General features: G+C 42.7%; 1 protein-coding gene across 3 annotated transcripts in view; it reads left to right on the plus strand.

The window, feature by feature from the left end:
- The window catches only part of TBC1D14 (TBC1 domain family member 14), a 96,662-nt gene that overhangs the window by 16,399 nt on the left and 62,228 nt on the right, over positions 1 to 18,035 (plus strand). The window lies entirely within an intron of this gene.

Here is an 18,035-nt window from a genome sequence, read left to right on the forward strand (position 1 = left end):
TTCTGTACTAGCTCTACTTGCTTGATAAGAAATATCAGTTTAAATACATTTTTGGAGCAAGTTGTGTAGAATTCAAATCAATTATTGCTTGGTAGTTATTTCTGTGTTCTGCAGTTTTAGCTATAAAAAGCCTGTTTTGCCTATCTGATTATTTCAATGAACCACTTACTCTTCTTTATTTAAACTTCTCTATTTGCCGAAAGAAAAGACTGATGAAACACTGACAGAACAATCATTTGTTACTTCTCTGAAAGAGTGTCTTAACGGGGGAGGGGGGTAACAAAAGCTGTTGATTTAGAGCTATTAAACTGACTGCTAAATGACAGCTTGAAGAACAATGTCTTAACAATAAAATAATTTTGAAGTTCCAGTATATTTGAGTACTCCAGTATGGGTACGCGGGAATGCTCCTGTGGCAGCGCTTTGAAGTGCGAGTGTGGTAGAGAGCTCTCCCAGCGTTTCTGGTAGTCCACCTCCATGAGGGGAATAGCTCTGAGCGCTGCAAGCGTGGCTCCCAGTGCTCGGAGCCTGTCTACACTAATGCTTTAAAGCACTCAAACTTGCTGCACTCGGGGGGGAGGGAGTTTCACCCCCCCTGAGCCAGCAAGTTATGGTGCTATAAAATGCAAGTGTAGACAAGCCCTTATATTAAAATGATTAAAATCAGCAAGTGGGGAAACCTTGATTTAAATAGTTTAATCTTGTTTTGCACTGGTGCTCTGTAGTTTATTTTGCTAAAGAAAATTTGTTTCTCTTTTGTTACAGTACTAACCAAGGTTTTCTCATCATGAAAGAGAAACTGAGTGGGAAAGCTTTCCTTTTTAACTCCTACTCAGCTTCTCAAATTGGAATGAACTGATCTTTGAATTGAACTAGTTGTTGCATAAACTGAAATTAAACAAATATTCTCTGCACATCTGCCGAAGACTACTGTTATCAAAAGGTGGTTTAGCACTTCACCTGGAACCAGAGTTTGCTGTTTAGCCATCAACTTTTACCAGTTCAATTAACTTTCTTTAAAATGTTGGCAGCAAAAATAAATACTCGAGCAGTAATTTATCTATAAATTATTTTAATAGGCTATAGGAAGTTTTTGCATTACCATAGGTTGTCATAATTTCAAATTGAATTTCAAATAGTTTGTTTTAATAATTAAATCTGTATTTAATTTACATTTTTAAATCTTTTTTAAAAGCACGTTTTCATCTACTCTCATTGAAAGCAAAACTGACACCTTTGGTATTCCCTAAAAGGGAAATATTTTTCAACAAAGTACCATGTCGTGTCTAACGGGTAACTTCTTACACTGAGTGATACCACCCGGAGTGCATATGAGACTCAGTTCAGCACAGAAGCAAAGTAATCCATCTGTCTACTGCTCTTATTCCTTCTCTTAACTGGGGATCGCTTTCATATGGCCCAGGGAAGTAGAAACCTTTTGAACTTGTCTGCTTCACCTGAAAGAGCCCTGAAAACCTTATTTACTGGTTGGATCTTGCTGTCACTTGCCTCATTAGAAGTTGTCCGTATGGCCTTGCCTCTTTCACACAGCATTCCTGTGTGCACATATAACCTATTTGTCCACTTCCCAGCTATCTCAACCATATTTCCCAAGTACTTAATGCTGTATGTCATGCCTTTGTAGGCACTTAAACACACAGTTCCTCTCTTTATTTTTCTTTTTGTGTAACTATATCTAATGAACCTGCAGAGTTTTTAAACCTTGGTGGAACTATCTCAATGAGGCATTCCTTTATATGTGGATTTGGAAAAATCAACCTAACAGCAAGGGATCTTGTAATGGTGTGTGAATGGCACCCTGGTGCTAACTTTCCTCTGTTCCCTGCAGTGCAGAAACACATGCTACCTTGGAGACCGCTGATATTGAGGCATCTGTTAGAGGTTCTAGTAAGTGCTTGCCTTGGAAAGAGTCTGCTCCATAGCTTCAGTTCTTTGTTTCCTTGGAGATTTATCCAATTCTCTGAGAAATAAGATGTAACTGTTCAAGAGACTCCATTTTATTCAGTTAATTTGCTCGGAGTCGGGAGGGAGTATCATGTATTTCTTGTACAGGGTAGGTTTCAAGGCTGCTACTTGCAGGTCAGGCTTTTGTATTAGATATGAACTGACTACAGAGCTTCCTTCTCAAGGAGAGATACCAGAGATGTGTCTTCCATAGGATTGTTTTATATACTGCCAGGTATGGCTGAAGTTTGCTTAAATAAGTACTTGATGACCATAAGCCAGTTTGTTTATAAGCTGACACCCCTCAGCTCCCCAGATGGATAAGTAAAAATGGAAAATTTTTATAACCCGTTCATAAGTTGACCCTATAATTCCAGGGTCAGCAAGCTTTTGCTCCTGGACCATCAGGATAAGCCGCTGGTGGACCAAGATGGTTTGTTTACCTCAAGCGTCCACAGGCATGGAGATAAACCTAAGTAAACAAAGTATCCCGGCACGCCAGCTGCTTATCCTGACTGGATGGGGCAGCAACTGGTGGGGAAATATTTTGAGGGGGAGAAGCTGGGAGTCAGGGGAGTAACCCCTGTGACCACCCCCTCATGCCCCCACCCCTAGCCTGGGACCCCCACACTCTCCCCTTCCCACCTTATCTGGGGAGGGCCAGGGGAGGATGTCTCTGACCTGGCTGGAGCTGCTCTGGCACTGTCCATTTAGTCCACCCAATTCCTTCTTTGGGGGCTGCAAGGTGTGGTCACACCAGTATCCCTAATCCAGTCTGGGGATGTCTTCTGAAGGGGATATCTGGGCCAAAACCTTCTACTTTTTGGGCACACTTGTTCCCCATTCACAGTGCCACCCTGCTATAGCAGTGAGCTCTCCATTCACAGCAAGCTGCAGCATGAGGGTTTCAGCTACCATAGTCCCTCCTCCCCTTTCCTGTTGATAGCGGCCAAGGGAATGCTGGGAAATGTAGTTCTTTCCTTGTTCCAGGGCTGGCTCCATAGCAGCGGTCCCCAACTGCCTGCCAGACGAAGGACCATGGTGGCATCCACTGAAATGCTGCCGAATTTTGGCAGCGATGCCTCTTGATGACAGCGCTTGTCGGCGGCAAGCGGCATCATCGAGAGGTGTCGCTGCCAAAATGCCTAATGCTTGACTGCCGCCTGTAGGCAGGGAGCTAACCAAGGAACTACAGCTCCCAGGGCCCCCTGTTGGTTCTCAGCTCCCAGGCTGTATCCCTGCCGGCTGCCGCCCCTGCAAATGGGCTGCCCCAAGCACTTGCTTGCTTTGCTGGTGCCTAGAGCCGCCCATGTACATGCCTGTTGTCATATCTGGTTGAGCTCCCTCTGTTGTGATGGGATCCAAATGCTGAATCGTATGTGGACTTAACTTGCTGGAGCTGTGCAGAGTTTTCAGCACTGTCCCTGACTTTGGACCTGTAGGCATGCACACCAGGCGTGGACCTCATGTCTGACACCTCGGTAGCAATTGGGACCCTATACCCTGAAACTAGTCCACCTCCCCAGCAGCTTTTGAATATTCCCCACTGAATTCTACCAGAGGTTTGAGCCTTCCAGTTTACCTATTCAGGGGCATGCAATAATGAAAGCAAACAGACACGTGGATGGATTTTTACCCAGGATTCTGAAATGCCATTGCCCTTTGTTTAGATAGCAAGAGAAAGACAAAATAGTACAGACACCTATATGCATTTCCCTATCTCTGGGTTCCTCACCACTCTGGAACATTCTTTGGGCTTCTGCAGAGTCCTCTGGCATGTTTGGGATCCTTGTCTTGCAGCTTGTAGCTTCTTTTCAGAATCAGGGAGCCTTTCTATTTCACCTAACTCTTTGCTCGCGGCTGACCCTCAAATTGAGTTGAATTCCCTGGCTAGGAAAGCATGTCCATCTCTTCTTCTTTCCTGCCAAAAGCTTCCTACGTCTGCTTGAATCTTCCTTCATGTTTGTTCCTCAGGCTTCAGCTAACCTATTGTCACAGAAGCATCTTGGGACATTACCCAGCGTACAGTCTGGACTGATGGACAGCTGTGTCCCAATGTTTTTCCAACCTTTTTACCCAGCTTCGCTGTGAGAGTAACCACTCCTGATCTGCTAACACACAGCCTCCAGCATGTAAATCACTCCTACCTATACTGTGTGAATATACATTACAGGATAATACCAGCAAACTTCCAGTCCCAGACTTTCCCCAGAAGTGTGCATCTTGTACTCAAGCTCATATTAAGTGTCTGTTATTAATTAAAAAAACTATGTGCACAAATACTGTTATGCTAAATAAAGTTTCCCAAACATTTCAAACCAAACATACTGGTTTAGATGAAAAAAATTTGCTTCATTATTTTTCTAACTACAGAAAGATTACGTGACTATGAGTAATGAGGCATATAAATCAGAATTGGTTACAAAGAAATTAAAAGTAAAACACAACTAACACCTAACTTAACAAGCTAAGTGAATATTACCACATATTCCAGCGCTCTGACTGGCTGAACCTTCTTCCGTCAGGATCCCTCCCCCCCACTCCTGCCCCAGCCAGTGCTGATTCCTTTGCTCTTCAGGTGCTGTTGATGCTGTGGGTAGAGAGCAAGAGTGTCTGCTCTCTTCTTATAGCCGTTTCTCTTGCACAAGAATCATCTCCAGCTGATGTTAAGGAGACAGAGTCTGAGTGGCCAGGAACTTTTGTCAAAATGTATCTTTCCTTGTGAAGAGTGTCCATTTGATCTTGTTGACACTTGGCTGAGGCATTGGCTAGCCTTTTGTCTCTGGGGAACTTATTTGTGACTGCCCACCAGAACAGGTTGGAACGTGTCTTGATAATATCATACAGTGAGATCTTGTATCTTTGCATAAAATGTTGCCACACATTTTACCAGGACAATAATCAGCAAATCATGAGCTTTCAAATAATACCTTCCACAGTATGCTTTGTACAAAATTTAACGTAGTCTTGTAAATGGGGTGAACATAAGGGTACAGACTGTCGCAGCTTCCATCTAAATAGGAAGGATCTCAGAACTCACCGTTTTATACGTGGTCTTGGAGAGACTTGCTACAGTCCTGTCAGCAAACTGTGGATTCCATATCTTTACAGAGGCATTCCGTGATGCGACAAGTTCATAACATTAGCCAGATTCACAAGCTGTACTCAGAAAATTGTCTAAATTGTCAGACCCATGGCTCACTGGAGGTGAACTATTTTAAAAGTAGGCATGTCTGAGACCTAAGTAGCATTTTAGTGGGAAAACCTAATGTCTTTGGTAAAATCTGAGACATTATAACTGCTATTCCTATGTGATTTCTGGTATTTTCTTTTCTCAGACCATTATGATACGTATTTCATAATGATTTTAAAGTAAGAAGAAATATAGCTAGAATAAGCATTTCCATTGTTAGATGCATTTGAGACCTCCCCCCCTTTTTTTCTGTAGCTCAATCTGAATAGAGTAGAAGGCATTGAACATTTAATATGCAGAGGAAACTGAGAGCTCAACACCTACACACAATGGCTTGGTCTACACTGGCAAGTTTTTTTTCTCCGAAAGGCAGCTTTTGGCAATGAAACAGCAGAGGTGTACATACTGTAAAGTCACTTTTTGCCATGAAAGTCCTCCCAGTTGCAGCGCTGTAATAAAGTCACCTTGAGGAGACTGATAAGGCTTTTTGTGGAAAGGTTTTATCACCAAAGTGCCAGCGTAAACACCTTGCTTGCTTTTATCGGTGTAATTGGCCCCCAGAGGTGTCCCGCAATGTCTGCAGTGACAGCTCTGCTTATTATTTTGAACTCGGCAGCCCTGCAGGCATGCGCCCCTCCCCTTTCAAAACTCCATTCTGACAGCCAGGGTACTGTGCTGCTCTGCTCCGGGACACACGGAGTAAGTCGTTAACATGGAATGCTTGTGCTGTCTCCCACGCTACAAACAGGCAGGCAAACACGCAGGCAAACACACAGGCAGGGGTGTGTGTGTGTGTGTGTGTGAGAGAGAGAGAGAGACTGTACTGTGCAAAGTCAGGGAGGGAGGTGGGAGTTGATGCCCGGGGTTTTTCCTCTCCCTGCTTCAGCGTGCCAGCGCACACACGCTCCCTATCGCACAGGCTCCCTCACACACTTCAGTTGAAAAGTAGGATCTAGTAGGATGCATCATGTTGATGCTGTACCTGCCCCATGAGGCATTGGAAATCCTTCCCAAAGCACCCTGTAGCCAGTTGCATGGTGGGATAGCTACCACAATGCACTACTCTCTGTTGCAAGAGCTGCTAGTGTGGATGCTCTCCAGTGACACAAGGAGCTAGTGTGGATATGCAACATAGGATTTAATTAAAGCACTTTAATAAAGGTGGTATAACTTTTGGCTATGTCTACACTGCCAAGTTTTTTGCCAGTGTGAAGTACACTCTTTCAGTCGGGGTGGCGATGTCAAGGAGCTTGCAGCAATTTTTTGTAGCTTGGGTGATTACCCTGGTTCAGACTGCAGTGGCTAATAGCTCAACTAAGTAAAGAAAAAAATGACGCCGGCTGTCTACACAGTTCCTGTCACATGACTGGTGTATTTCTGACAATCTACAATGAAAATACCACCTAATCTCAATCGGACTCCTTTATCAGTAAGTTCCACTGTGACTATTACAGTGTGCAGAAATTAAACAGCAACATTACTTTGACCTTCAAGAATCCTACTTAATTTCTACCCTATTCTATGTTCACTTAGTGGCTTTGATTCTGTAAAACAGTTGTGCCTGGTGCAAATAGACTAAATAATTGTATATTAAGTGAGAGCTTTCATAATAAATCAATGAACTTTTAAACCATTCTTTAATTACCATAGTACATTATTTTTAGCTCCCTTATATTTTCAGTTTGATAATATCAAAACTGAGGTGGAAAAATACAGTTGGAGCTTTTCTGCTCTAGATGACGTAATAAAGACTAAGACAAAAATGGTCTGGAGAGAAGGTACAGGGGGTAGTTGCATTACAGCTCTGCAATAAGAATGCAGTGGATAATTGAAGATCTGTTAGACGTAAGAGAGTAAAATCTTAAATTTAGGTTATATGGTGTCTGGAGCAGGATTCTTTTGAGTGCTACTGAATATATTCTGAGATTGGTGGCATAGCAGCTGTTAGAAAAAATATTAATTTCTAACAGGGTGTTGATTATGCTATTTTTTTTCCTGCTTAATACGGATATAACTTGTTAAATCTTGTAATCTAGGCCATTATGCAAGAAGTATTGCCTCAAATTGTCAAGGCCTGTCATAATTTAGGGCTGGTCTTCAGTACTGGGAGATTAACATTGCTCCAATCAATGCAGCAGGGATCAATTTAGCAGGTCTAGTTATTCACGTAGCTGGAATGGCATAACATAAGTTGATTTACCACCCCACTCCCACCCCCACTGAGGACAAGCCCTAACTCTGTAATCTCTCCAGCAGTGATTCTGGAAGGAGGGAAGAACCTGATGCGCTGTGTGTCAAACATCTCATTTCTGGGCCTATTCACCCAGTGGAGTTTTTTGTATATGTGTCCTCACAGCTCACTTTCCCTGCAAACTTCTTTGAGACCAAGAAGCAAAGTAGTTCAGCCTATTTTGTGTGGCTGCCCTCTCTCAGCTCGCTGCCGGTGAGGCTGGCTAAGGGTACAGAGAAGCTTTTAAGACACATAACATCAACTCTAGATTAGAGAACCCATTTTTTTGGTTGGGAGAAATTGATGTGTGGGTCAAGCTTGTAGGAGTAAATATAAAACTTGTCTATTTCGGTAAAGCAATTAAGTATACTTTTGGGTGCTATATGAATTAATATGGTGAAGGGATGCAGTGGCAAACAAGATAAAAAATATGATAAAGTGGTGGGTTGCAGGGGATTGTTTCCAAAAGAAATGTAGTGTCTTTCACTGGAAGCCTAATTGAAATTCCGCATCCCCACATGCCCATCCACATTCATCCGTGAGTAGGTTGGGGTGACTGAGTGCCATGTTCCCATTAGGACAAAAATAAACTTCTTTGTTACAAATGAACATTGGGTGATGGCCAATAAGAAATTTAGGGTAGCCTGTATGTGAGAGTCAAGTCAATCATTGTTACCAGTTAACAATTTTATAATGAAGACTGTTTGATAATCTGTGCTGATTGCTAAAAGAACCTATAGATTGACTGTGTACATTTAAAGTCAAGTACTCTACCAGAAAAAGTATGACATTCTTATCCCAGCATTATATTGAGCCATTCTTTCCTACAATGAGTAAGTTCATTTTTTTTTGATTTAGCTGCCGAATTAGCAAATTTGACTTTTTTCATAAGGTTTTATTTCTAAGAATTACAATGATGGATACAATACTGTACACGTGGCCAGAAGGGAGACTGTAATTTGAGTTTGTATACAGCAGTTTGCAAAAGGTGTGTCTACCTGCCTGACTTTCTGCTTTTCCCCACCCTCTGACGAATACACACTGTGTGAGTCCTTCCTTTTTCCTGTTGATACAGTGGCAATTACTGAGAGGTAGAGTTCCTTGACTCTGACAGCATTCTGTGAAGGTAGAACATTACATCTTTAGCTGTGTGGATTTGACTGTGAAAGGATTCGGAGACATTTCAAGGACTCTTGCATCTGACTTTCAAATCTGGATTAAATAAGCAACAGAAATTATGGCAGCACCTTCTATACTCCTCTTAATGGACAGGTTTGTAAAAAAAATTTTTTTTGGTTTTTGTTTTTTAATTGAAAAGTGACTATTCGCTTAAGGCAGCAGTTCAACTTCAGTAATTTTTTTTTATAATTTTTAAACTCTGTAAATAAGACACATCAGAGTGTGAAAATAACTGAATAGACAATACAAGCTAATAGAATAGCTATATAAACTACCCAACTAAGAGTGGGAGCTGAGATTTTCTGCTGGGGATTCCCTGGCCTTTTGGGAAGATTGAAAGCAGCAGACAACTCTCTTTTGTATGTGGTGTGAGTTTAAAAAACTATGTGAACTTGAAAAGGCTTTGTGTGTGCGCTAGTGGAATTTGACTTGATTTTATTTATTTTATTAAGTTTTCTTGGTATTGAATGATACTAGAAGGCTTCCAGAGAGCTGTGGGAGGGCAAAATACTGCATGTGTCTTGGTATTGCCAAGTGTATGAAAACCTTTTTTCAGTTTGTACTATAAAATAATTTGAGTGCTATAAACACATCTTAAATGAATGCTGATTGTTTTATGATAAAATTTAAGAACCAAAACGTTCTTGACCAAACTGAGGTTAGCTATAAATACATTATTCCTGATGAATTGCATTATCTTTTAACATAATGAAGACACTAAAGGTATCTAATATAACTATCCTTTAATACCATTTCCCTTCCTCCTTGTTTTTTCCATAATGTATTGCTAAATCTGAATTGAATATTGCTTTCAGAAAGTATTAGCAGCTAAACCAGATGTGTAACACATCTAAGAAGACCGGTCGTCATAAAGCTCACTCTTGAGTGAAAATTTATATTCTCTCCAGGTTGAGAGTTTTTCTTCTCACAAATTAATTGAAAATACTTCAGCAATAACAAGGCAAAACATGTTTTATGTGCCACGCTTCATTTTGCAGGGGAATCTGCTGAAAGACTCATTTCCCATTTTCAGTGTGATAACATCTTTGTCAGTACTCTTAGAACTCTTTTTTTATAACTTGCTGCTGCAGTTTAGTGTTGATATGTTTCACATTTTTAGTAGGCGTGCAAATTAAACCCATGACACTCTCTTAATTCTTCCATACTAATAATACAATGGACATGATGCATCGTGTCAGATATTTGTGTGAATCAACCTGATGTATTGTAATGGCTGTGCAGAATACATTAGAATAGATTGAGCGAATACTTGGTATTTGGATTTTCTGATGCCTCAACCCCACTCCATCCCCTTTTTTTAAAAAATGTAAGGTATCCAACCAATTTTTTGTGACGTAAAACTACTGTGAAATTTGAGGTTAGAATACTTGATTTTTAAAATAAGTCTAAAGTCTGTCAAAAAAAAAAAAAGTGTGTGAGAGAGACTGTAAGAACATAGTACAGTGATTTTTGTTTAATCTATAGCTCTTTACTAGCCATGACTGACCCTTTCACTGATTATCCTTTGGACTGAACCTTTTCATGCATGAACTTGGCTCAGACATGAGGCTGCTCAATTTAGTTTTCTAAAAACTCTAATCAGAGTTGCTCAAATCAGGAAAGCTTGTTTCCCTCTAACAATTGTTTGGGGGTTTTTTGTGCTCTGGTAAATCAAACTTAAAGCAAAGGTTTTGATTATGAATTGAGTCGTACAACAGAGGAAGATGTAATGGTTCCTTCTTCAGAGACTTGCAGAGCTCTGCCTCATGCTAGGAGAGTCGAATGGAGACTTTAGTTTTACAACAGTATAGTGTCGGGTATAGTTCAAATGGTTGGACCTAGCATTGGAAATGGTTGAAAACCACATTCCCTAATCATGTTGGTTCCTTGGACTCTGCAGGATTCGGGAACAATGATAAAATAGTTTGGTCTTGTCCATGTAGCAAGGATAGAACAGTATTTTAAATGCTGAGGCGCAGTGTTGCAACCAAATGCCACGTTGGAGCAATTTTTCTAGTGTAGGTGGCACTAGAATTAAACATAACACAAAGCTTGATAATCAGATGACCGTTCCAGATGAAAAGGATTGCAACTCTTTGTAGATTTTTCTTTTACATTTGTCTTGATGTGTAGTTAGGACCAAAGTGTGGTTTAACCGTGTCACGGCCTTGGATAGACCAAGGCTTTAGGATATTACAGGATTACAGTTACAGGAAGGTTAGGTTCTGACTAATATTACAAAATAATCTAATTTGGGTCAGTTTGTGCTGGCTTAGGAATCTGATACTTTTTTTGGAGACTGCCATCCAGAATGTACACTTTCATTGTGAGGAAAAGTCGCTTGGCCTTCATGGCTGTGAAGCCCTAGCCTTACGTAGAGGATAAACCAATGCCATGTTGTCTGCGGATATCTAGAAACAATAGCTCTGAGCAAAGTTGAACTGCCTTTGTTCGTTGCAATGCATGTTGACTCTGACTCTTAATGACTTAAATGTCAACAATTATTTTACTGCTGATTAAATGAGCGGTGGTCATATGAAGGGCTGTACAACCTGCTGAATGTGGAGTCTTGTTTTGGAATCTCTAAGCCCTCTCATTTTAAGTTCTACGTGGAATGTGGGAGAAGTTTGATAAAGCAATACTTTTTAAATCCCCCCCGTTCTACCCAAGACAAGGTGGAGCCATGTCTTCACTATGTCAAATGACAACTGCTCTGAGCTGAAAAGAAGCTTTGGGTAAGCTTGTCTCTCTCACTAACAAAAGTTGGTCCAATAAAAGATATTACCTTGCCTGTCTTGTCTCTCTAACTGCATTGTAGTCAGAGGAGTGGGCGCATTGGGAGTAGGGGGCACCAAACAGAATTTGGAGGCCAACAAAGTATCAGTATTTGGATGTGACAGAAAAGAAATCCAAGTAATTTGCTTAATTTAGGGTGCTGGTTGTATCTCATTCCCCCCCCCCCCCCCCAGCTGCCTTTCCAGTTAACTAATAGAGCATAGGTCCTTGACGCAGCACAGGCAGAGGAAGATATGGCCAATGCCCTAAGACCTTATAGTGGAAGTCATACAGACAAAATTTCAATTAACAGATTCAGTTAGGTTTCAGAGGGGTAGCTGTGTTAGTCTGTATCGGCAAAAACGAGGAGTCCTTTTGGCACCTTAGACTAACAAATTTATTTGGGCATAAGCTTTCATGGTCTATCACCCACTTCATCAGATGCATGGAGTGAAAAATGTAGTAAGCAGGTATAAATATACAGCACATGAAAAGATGGGAGTTGCCTTACTAAGTTGGGGGTCAGCGCTAACAAGGCCAATTCAGTTAAGGTGGATGTGGCCCATTCCCAATGTTTTCACATGCCGTATATTTATACCTGTGTACTGTATTTTTCCCTCCATGCATCTGATGAAGCGGATTATAGCCCATGAAAACATATGCCCAGATAAAATTGTTAGTCTCTAAGGTGCCACAAGGACTCCTTGTTGTTTTTGCAGATTCAGTTAGATTATTTTGGCATGATGAGCTAAGTGATTATTGCACACTGTACAAGATGAATTGTCTGGTCAGGTACTAATGTGGTGGGTTTTTTTTTTTTTCTTTCTTTCTCCCCAGACTTACACGGTTACATTTTAGCTTGGGGAGAGGAGTGCTGGTTTCTTTCCCAACTGACCCCCTATTTTTCTGCCCCCACCAAAAAAATGTAAACCTTAAATGCCTCATGTAAAGTTCTAGTGCAAGGTTAGGCAACCTATAGCACGTGTGCGAAAGGCGGCACGTGAGGTGATTTTCAGTGACACTCTCACTGCCTTGGTCCTGGCCACCGGTCTGGGGAGGAGGGGTCTGCATTTTAATTTAATTTTAAATGAAGCTTCTTAAACATTTTAAACCTTGTTTACTTTACCTCTACCCCGATATAATGTGACCCGATATAACATGGATTCAGATATAACACGGTAAAGCAGCGCTCCAGGGGAGTGGGGCCGCACACTCCAGCGGATCAAAGCAAGTTCGATATAACGCAGTTTCATCTGTAACGTGGTAAGATTTTTTTTTTGACTACCGAGGACAGCGTTATATCGGGGTAGAGGTATAGTTTAGTTTTATATTATAGACTCGTAGAAAGAGACCTTCTAAAAACATTAATGTGTGTTACTGGCATGCGAAACCTTAAATTAGAGTGAATAAATGAAGACTCGGCACATCACTTCTGAAAGGTTGCCAACCCCTGTTCTTGTGCTATAGGAGATACACAGCTAGGTGCAGTTAGTGTTGCAAACAGTTTATGTGCAGGTGGATGTCTGACAAAATATTGATTGGTGGAAAGAGGTCACCAATTAGCCCAATATGCAAAGTTCGTAAACCAAATCAGCTACTTTCTCGCAACAATTTACACAACAGACCTTGCATCAGTGTTAATGTTTAGTTGTGGTTAGCTGACATAGTGCAGGATATGATTTCTTGGCCTGTGGCTAGTACTAAATCATTTTCAGCCGCTAGCCATGTGACCCATGCTGACCCCATACTTAGACATGGTTAAATTTCATAGTGTGGACAGAGCTGGTTGTTTTTCCAAAAACGTGGTGATGATAACAATAGCCAGTTCTCATATACCACTTTTTATCTGTAGACGTCAAAGTACTTTGCAAGGGAGTTCAGTATCATTATCCCAGTTTACAGATGGGGAAACTGAGGTACGGGGAGGGAACTGACTTGTCCACAGTTACCCAGCAAAGCTATGGAATAGAACCCAGGTGTCCTGATTCTCAGTCCAGTGCCATGTCCACTGGGCCATGCTACCCCCCTCCCCCCCCCAAGCAGACCTCCCTGTGAGAGTTGAAGAACACAGTTTTTGGACATAAATAGCACCTGTAATTTGTATTGCACAATTACATGTATGAACTACAGTGATCGGTTAATGAGAAATGCCTGGGTAGACTTGTTCCTTTCTCTTGAAGGATCTTGTGAGAAATAAGCAATCAGCATGTAACAAACTTTGTTACAAAAGATGGTTCAGTCTATGAAATAGAATAGCAAATGCTGCAGGATAAATAAATACAATCCACAACTAAAACCCTGAAAGAGAACTGTCCTCTTCTAGACTTGAAAATCACAATAACATGGAGACTAGATTTACTGTTTTTTATACCTTGTAATTCCTGTTTGCTTGCTTCTGTATATGCTTAAAGAAAAATGCTGCTTCTCTATGTAGCTCCCTTTAGTAGTAATGTTAATTTATTTTTGGTGGCGAGTTGTGAAAGACTCTATTAATACTTTTGTGTAAATTGAAATAGAAGGAACGTGTGTTTGCTACGTTTGGATTCAAGAGAAATGTGTGGATTCGGCCTTTCTGTGTACATTTCAATTCTTTGTGCAAATACCTAGCAGAGAGTAGAAAGAATACCTTATTTGTACATTTATTGTACTAGCTTATCTTCTCTTTGCTCTCAGGATAAGAATAGACTGTAGTTTTTAAATCTCACCAGGAGGGAGAAATTGTGTAGTCATAGCAAGTACTAGTACCCTCCGGTAGAGGATTAGCGGGGAAGAGGGAGAGGGGAAAAAAAATCACATGACTGTCATCTTTGTGAAAAAAAATTCCACTTCCCTGGAAGCATTTCATTTACAAAGGAGTGAATTTGAGCTTGGATATACTTACAATGGAATGTACCTCAAATCAGAGGTGTACACACCTCTAGGTTTCATAATATATTAGATTTTTGTCATTTGTGAGGTGGCCATAAAGGATGCCTGTCAGTGTCAATTATAGTTGCTTTTTGTAATGTAATGTACCTGTCCAATGACAAATGGGCAGACCATACAAAGGTTGGAGTTGGAAAACCGTTATTTGTTCATCATCCAGTCTGCCTTCTTGAGGCAATGCAGCTTTGTTCCCTACAGCACGTGTTCTAATGTTCATTCTAGTCTAGTTCTACAAGTAACAAGTGATACTCTGTTTTGGGTCACTATGCAAGACTTCCACAACCTAATAAAACTTAATATCAGGAACTCTTCATGATGTATAGCCTGAATGTTTTATTATACCTCTTGTTTACTATTTTAAATTCTTTTAATTCCACAGCATTTATACTCTTCAGGTATTTGTAGACTATGTCCCCAGTTTTCTCTTAACAATGCTTTATATATTCAGCTATTTTTGATCATTCTGTCCAATGTCATGAACTCACTAATATCTAAGACTTTGTTTTGGAATTGGCTGAGGGAATGAAGATAGTTTGTGGTTAAAAATTCTAGTTCAGGGCTGGATTTACATCTTGGGTGCCCCCAGGCACAGGGGCTCAGAGTCTCCCCTGCCAGCTGCAGCAGCCGGGAGCTGCGGCTGTCTGTGGTGGCTCGGAGCCCCCCACCTGCCTGTGGCAGTTAGGAGCTCTGAGCCACCATGGGTGGTGGTGGTGGTGTCCCACCACTTTTAACTTTTAGGCCCCCCCTGTCCACAGAGGACACCCCCCCCACTGCCCAGCGCCCCAAGACACAGACCTCTCCCACTGTCCAATACCCCGCACCCCATCACTGCCCAGAGTCCCCCACAAACCTCTTCAGAAACCCACTCTCCCAAGCCCTGCCCCCTGGCTGCATTCCCCGGCCCCGTTGGGAGGTGACTGTCCACCAGGCTGAGAGGAGTGCTCAATAGGGCTGTGTGGGACTGTCTCCCCCTCACGTGGCCCTGGCCCCTGCCAGGACCTGGGAGTGTCAACATTTGGATTTTTAGGTGCCCCTAGAATATCGGCACCCATAGGTACTGTGCCTAATGGGAAATCTGGCCCTGCCCATGACTCCAGATCTAATGATGGCTCTAACGAAAATCTTTGCTCTACCTGAAGTTTTGGCTATACTTGTTTATACTGAGTGTTTCCTATGGTAGCAGGTTTGGTTTGCCATTCTATTTTCATCACACCATTCTTCACTAGAATAGTAGAAGATTAGGATTGAAAGAGACCTCAAGAGGTCTAGTCCAACCCCCTGCTCAAAGCAGGACCAATCCCAACTAAATCATCCCAGCCAGGGCTTTGTCAAGTCAGGCCTTAAAAACCTCAAAGGATGGAGATTCCACCACGTCCCTAGGGTAACCTGATCCAGTGCTTCACCACCCTCCTAGTGAAATAATTTTTCCTAATATCCAACCTAGGCCGCCTCCTACTACAACTTGAGACCATTGCTTCTTGTTCTGTTATCTTCCACCACTGAGAACAACCTAGCTCCATCCTCATTGGAACACTCTCACTTTTTTTTTCTTTTCTGCAGACTAAATAAGCCCAATTCTCTCAGCCTCTCCTCATAAGTCATGTGGCCCAGCCCTCCAACCATTTTTGTTGCCCTCTGCTGGACTCTCTCCAATTTGTCCACATCTGTTCTATAGTGGGGGGGCCCAAAACTGGGCGCTTTACTCCAGATGTGACCTAACCAATGGTAAGTAGAGGGGAATACACTACAGACCTGTTTACGTGTGAATCCGCTTAACACGCGGTAGTGCCATGCCTCCCAGTGCTAGCTATTTAACACACGAGACTTGTTAACATGCGGAACAGGAACTTGCTATGTAGCGCTACAGATTTGCTCACTAACTCACTGACATAGAAATCGACAGGAAGTCTGGAGCAGAAACATGTTGTACGTCTTTACCACCAATGGGGAGGAGAGGGGGCAGCAATGTTAAAGCACTGCCGCAGCAGCACTTCAAGGACAGTCCTTTGCTGTGGCAGTGCTTTAACATTGCTGCCCCTTCCCCCCGCTGCCCCCCCCCAGCGGCTCTGCTGATAGGGACCCTGCCAGCAGGGCTGCCAACGGAGGAGGCAAAAAGGGCAGGGACTTTAAAGTGCTGCTGAGACAGCACTCTAAGGACGGTTCTTTGCCATGGCAGCACTGAGCCGCTGCTGACGGGGGGTGAAGCAAGGTTAAAGTGCTGCCGCAGCAAAGGATCCCTGCCCCTTTGCCCCTCTCAGCCACCAACGGGAAGGGGGGAGGGGCAAAGGGAGCAGCTGCCCCGGGGCTGGCGATTTAAAACGATCTGGGGCTCCAGATGCTGCTACTGCTGCAGTGGCATCCGGAGCCCTGGGCCCTTTAAATCACCATGGGAACCCCGGGCGGTGCAGACCAGGCAGCCTGGAAGGGCTGGCTGGGTGATGCTGACCCCTAGCCCCGCCCTTTCCACCAAGGCCCTGCCCCCTCTGGGGGCCAGAGCTGCCCCCGCTCTGTACTGGTCAGTGTCCTGAGTTACTTTCACGGCTGTGGTGGTGGTGGTGGTGTAGTAGTAGTAATGGTTTTTATTAGATTACACATTTGAATTTATATTCTTGCAAAGTGCCGTTAAAAGATAAGCCTGCAGTATTTGGGACACTGTGAATACATATGTAATCCTAGATAACTGTGTGTGTAGATATCTTAAGATATTTCAGCATGGCCCTCTTAACCTGCGGTCAGTTAACACGTGATCGTGACAGCTTGACTCCCGACATCCACGCGTAAACGGGTCTGTATTGTAATCACTTCCCTTGATCTTCTGGCAGTGCTTCTACTAATGCAGCCCAAAATGCCGTTAGCCTTCTTGGCAACAAGAGCACACTGACTCATATCCAACTTCTCGTCCACTGTAATCCCTAGATCCTTTTCTGCAGAATTGCTGCTTAGCCAGTCGGTCCCCAGCCTGTGGTAGTACATGGGATTCTTCCATCCTAAGTGCAGGACTCTGCACTTGTCCTTGTAGAACCTCATCAGATCTCTTTTGGCCCAATTCTCCAGTTTGTCTGGGTCACTCTGGACACTATCCCTACTGTCTACCATATCTCCCTCTCCCCCCAGTTTAGTGTCATCTGCGAATTTGCTGAGGGTGCAATCCATCCCATCATCCAGATCATTAATGATCAAAACCGGCCCTAGGACTGACCCCTTGGGCACCCGGTTTGATACTGGCTGCCAACTCAACGTTGAGCCGTTGATCACCACCTATTGAGCCTGACGATCTAGTTAGCTTTCTATCCACCTTATAGTCCATTCATCCAATCCATACTTCTTTAACTTGCTGGCAAGAATACTGTGGGAGACGGTATCAGAAGCTTTGCTAAAGGCAGGATATATTATGTCCACTACTTTCCCCATATCCACAGAGCCATTTATCTTGTCATAGAAGGCAATCAGGTTGGTCAAGCATGACTTCCCTTAGTGAATCCATGTTGACTGTCCCTGATCACCTTCCTCTCCTCCAAGTGCTTCAAAATGGATTTCTTGAGGACCTGCTCCATGATTTTTTCAGGGACTGAAGTGAGGCCAACGGATCTGTAGTTCCCCGGATTTTCTTCCTTCCCTTTTTTAAGTATGGCCACTATATTTGCCTTTTTCCAGTCGTCTGAGACTTCCCCCAATCGCCACGAATTTTCAAAGATAGTGGCCCATGTCTCTGCAATAACATTAGCCTACTTCCTCAGCACCCTCAGATGGATTGCATCTGGGTCCATG

Source organism: Chelonoidis abingdonii, chromosome 5 (assembly GCF_003597395.2).
Source record: "Chelonoidis abingdonii isolate Lonesome George chromosome 5, CheloAbing_2.0, whole genome shotgun sequence".
Lineage (NCBI taxonomy): Eukaryota > Metazoa > Chordata > Testudines > Testudinidae > Chelonoidis > Chelonoidis abingdonii.